The sequence below is a fragment of the Sinocyclocheilus anshuiensis genome, unplaced genomic scaffold (assembly GCF_001515605.1).
Source record: "Sinocyclocheilus anshuiensis isolate Anshui unplaced genomic scaffold, SAMN03320099.WGS_v1.1 scaffold517, whole genome shotgun sequence".
Taxonomy (NCBI): Eukaryota; Metazoa; Chordata; class Actinopteri; order Cypriniformes; family Cyprinidae; genus Sinocyclocheilus; species Sinocyclocheilus anshuiensis.
In genome coordinates this window covers 1,252,789-1,257,425 of record NW_015536535.1, presented here as the reverse complement: position 1 = coordinate 1,257,425, position 4,637 = coordinate 1,252,789, and the positions used below count along the sequence as shown (strand labels likewise).

At 43.0% G+C, this 4,637-nt stretch overlaps 1 protein-coding gene across 1 annotated transcript in view; it reads right to left on the bottom strand.

Moving 5' to 3' along the window:
* The window catches only part of fhdc1 (FH2 domain containing 1), a 42,312-nt gene that overhangs the window by 10,569 nt on the left and 27,106 nt on the right, over positions 1–4,637 (bottom strand). The window lies entirely within an intron of this gene.

Here is a 4,637-nt window from a genome sequence, read left to right as displayed (position 1 = left end):
GGGGGGTCTGAGGGTTGCCCCCCCTAAAAATATAATTGATAACCATGCTGTGTATTGTAAATAATATAACAATATATACGTAAAATAATTGTGTAAGTAGTTAAACAATACAAACACAAATGGGACAAAAAAGTATTAAGTTTAGAAATGTTTTGAGCCGCCCCCCCTTTGCCTCACAGTGCCTGCTTTCCCCCTTTACCTCATCAACAAAGTTCTTCAGTAGTTGTGGAACTCCAGTAAGTAGGCTGTCTAGGCTATTTTATTCACTTTAAACATCGGATGAAGTGATTCTTTTCTCTTTAATACAGATGATGCTGAGTATAAATTAGTTTAAAAAAAAAGATTAAACAATGTATTTTTTCATGAGTCCGCTATATGTTAGCAATAATAACATTAGCTTGTTTAGTTTAATACTGTAATATTGTAGACCAACCGATGTGTTGTGCTTAATATGATGTTAAACGGCAGATTAGTGGGCTTTTGTCACGAATCCTGTCCGTGACCTTCTGTACGCTTGCCACCTGAGGTCGCCCTCCCATTATATTGACTCTCACATTACACAGACTGTCACATGTCACTCCGGACTACATTTCCCATGTTTCATTTCACTGATTCTGTTTTCACCTGCAGCCAATTACACACACTATAAAAATCAGTCTCAAACCACCATTCAATGCCGAGTATTGTTTAGCATTTATCACTCTCCAAGTGATAGCTCCTTTACGAAGCCAGTCCTGATATTCTGGTTTATTCTAGTCCTGTCAAGTGTTGCCTATTTAGTCTAGTCATGTTTTCGGATTTCTTGCCTGTCTGTGGATTACTCTCTTGCCCTGCTCTGTGTGGACTCTGTTTGACCCTCGCCTGAAATTTTGCTCGTGCTATCGGATTACCCCTCTCGTGATGCCCTCTGGATATGGTTCGCCGATCGAAGACCCACGCTTGCACTAGGAATACTCTTTGTCTTGCCTCATCTATATCTGTTTGCTGTGTATCGATCCATACCTGTTTCTGACCATGATAATGAATAAAGCTCTGCAGATGGATCCGCACGCTTCCTCAGTTCATTCCAGGGCCAAGTTTGCCCACCCCTGGTCTAGATGGTGCTAATGAGTATGATTTTGAACTCTCTGTCTTGCCAGTTTCTGTCAATGAGTCTAATCATGAACTCTCAGTCTATCCAGGATCAACCCATGAATCAGTTTTTGAATAATCTGTCTGTCCCATTTCCCTCAATGAGCCTGAGTTTCAATCACCTGTCTGTTCCGATCTCATCGACAATTCTGATCTAGTACTATCTGCCTGCCCAGTATCAGTCCATAAGTTGTTTGTCAGTTCAGTTCTAGCCAATGCTCTTGGTTTTGAACAGTCTGTTCACACTATCTCAGCCAATACATGCAGTTTTGAACTGTCAGCCTATTTTGTTCCAGTTAACGAACCTGATTCTGAACCTTCTGTCCAATTTCAGTCAGTAAGTCTAATGTTGAGCCATCTGTCTGTCCTATTTCAAGTAATATGTCTGATGAACTTTCTGTCTGTCCTGTTTTAGCCAATGAGTCTGATGTTGAACCATCTGTCTGTCCATTTCCAATCAAGAAACCTGTTATCTGCCCCATTAGTCCAGTTATGTGCCCAGAAAATATAAATGCACTCCATGTCTGTCTCGTTAACCCTGTCACTGCTATAGAGACCATTCATTAACTGTCTGCCTGTTCTGTTTCCCCAAATGTGTCTGCTGAACTGTCTGCCTTGCCAGTCCTAGTCTGTAAGCCTGTTTATGAACTGTCTTCCTGTCCAGTTTCAGTCAATAAGCCAGATTTGGAACTGTCTGCCCGTTCAGTGGTCACCAGGGAGACTATTGATGAACTTCTTGTGTTCCCTGCCTCGGTTCTTGAGACCGTGAATGTACTGTCTTGTTTCTTGTGTCTCAGTTTTTCCCATGTCCCAGTCTCTGCTATGGGTTCCTGATCCTTCTGGTCGGGGGGTCTGAGGGTTGCCCCCCCTAAAAATATAATTGATAACCATGCTGTGTATTGTAAATAATATAACAATATATACGTAAAATAATTGTGTAAGTAGTTAAACAATACAAACACAAATGGGACAAAAAAGTATTAAGTTTAGAAATGTTTTGAGCCGCCCCCCCTTTGCCTCACAGTGCCTGCTTTCCCCCTTTACCTCATCAACAAAGTTCTTCAGTAGTTGTGGAACTCCAGTAAGTAGGCTGTCTAGGCTATTTTATTCACTTTAAACATCGGATGAAGTGATTCTTTTCTCTTTAATACAGATGATGCTGAGTATAAATTAGTTTAAAAAAAAAGATTAAACAATGTATTTTTTCATGAGTCCGCTATATGTTAGCAATAATAACATTAGCTTGTTTAGTTTAATACTGTAATATTGTAGACCAACCGATGTGTTGTGCTTAATATGATGTTAAACGGCAGATTAGTGGGCTTTTGTCACGAATCCTGTCCGTGACCTTCTGTACGCTTGCCACCTGAGGTCGCCCTCCCATTATATTGACTCTCACATTACACAGACTGTCACATGTCACTCCGGACTACATTTCCCATGTTTCATTTCACTGATTCTGTTTTCACCTGCAGCCAATTACACACACTATAAAAATCAGTCTCAAACCACCATTCAATGCCGAGTATTGTTTAGCATTTATCACTCTCCAAGTGATAGCTCCTTTACGAAGCCAGTCCTGATATTCTGGTTTATTCTAGTCCTGTCAAGTGTTGCCTATTTAGTCTAGTCATGTTTTCGGATTTCTTGCCTGTCTGTGGATTACTCTCTTGCCCTGCTCTGTGTGGACTCTGTTTGACCCTCGCCTGAAATTTTGCTCGTGCTATCGGATTACCCCTCTCGTGATGCCCTCTGGATATGGTTCGCCGATCGAAGACCCACGCTTGCACTAGGAATACTCTTTGTCTTGCCTCATCTATATCTGTTTGCTGTGTATCGATCCATACCTGTTTCTGACCATGATAATGAATAAAGCTCTGCAGATGGATCCGCACGCTTCCTCAGTTCATTCCAGGGCCAAGTTTGCCCACCCCTGGTCTAGATGGTGCTAATGAGTATGATTTTGAACTCTCTGTCTTGCCAGTTTCTGTCAATGAGTCTAATCATGAACTCTCAGTCTATCCAGGATCAACCCATGAATCAGTTTTTGAATAATCTGTCTGTCCCATTTCCCTCAATGAGCCTGAGTTTCAATCACCTGTCTGTTCCGATCTCATCGACAATTCTGATCTAGTACTATCTGCCTGCCCAGTATCAGTCCATAAGTTGTTTGTCAGTTCAGTTCTAGCCAATGCTCTTGGTTTTGAACAGTCTGTTCACACTATCTCAGCCAATACATGCAGTTTTGAACTGTCAGCCTATTTTGTTCCAGTTAACATTCTGAATTCTGAACCTTCTGTCCAATTTCAGTCAGTAAGTCTAATGTTGAGCCATCTGTCTGTCCTGTAATATGTCATATGTCTGATGAACTTTCTGTCTGTCCTGTTTTAGCCAATGAGTCTGATGTTGAACCATCTGTCTGTCCATTTCCAATCAAGAAACCTGTTATCTGCCCCATTAGTCCAGTTATGTGCCCAGAAAATATAAATGCACTCCATGTCTGTCTCGTTAACCCTGTCACTGCTATAGAGACCATTCATTAACTGTCTGCCTGTTCTGTTTCCCCAAATGTGTCTGCTGAACTGTCTGCCTTGCCAGTCCTAGTCTGTAAGCCTGTTTATGAACTGTCTTCCTGTCCAGTTTCAGTCAATAAGCCAGATTTGGAACTGTCTGCCCGTTCAGTGGTCACCAGGGAGACTATTGATGAACTTCTTGTGTTCCCTGCCTCGGTTCTTGAGACCGTGAATGTACTGTCTTGTTTCTTGTGTCTCAGTTTTTCCCATGTCCCAGTCTCTGCTATGGGTTCCTGATCCTTCTGGTCCATTGTGGTGTTCTTCTGACATGCTCTGGTGGTCTTCTGCTCCGCCTGTTCCGTCTGCTCCGCCATGGTGGTCTTCAGCTATGCTCTGGTGGTCTTCTGCTCTGTCTACTCCACCGTGGTGGTCTTCTGCCCTACTCTGGTGGTCTTCTGCTCCGCCTGTTCGGTCTGCTCCACCGTGGTGGTCTTCTGCCATGCTCTGGTGGTCTTCTACTACGTGAAGAACGCAAGATAACTTAACAATTATAAAATGACCGTGTGGTGAACCCATGAACCTAACTCATATTTAAACAACTATCGATTTGTGTTGTTGGCCAGATAAAATGACAGTGAAAAATGCAAGATGGCGCCGATGATGATGGCGGCCTCCGTTGCTCCGCAGTTGTTTTTATGCTTTTTTTAGTTTGTCCTGTCTTTAGTTATATCCCTGCAATCAGTTTCACCAGAGACGAATTGCTGGATATTCGCCACTACACATCACCCAATATATTACCGGTTTTTTGACTATTCTGATGTTTTGCTGGACATAGTTGGCGGAGCAGCTGCGCTGATCAAGCGCTTCAGGACGCGCAGATGGGGGAAGCGAGCCGGCGCCCTCGTTAAGCTCAGGCAGCACGGATTTCGAACGCCGTTGCCTAGCATCCACCTGGCGAACCTCCGCTCTCTACCCAACAAAACGGACGAACTC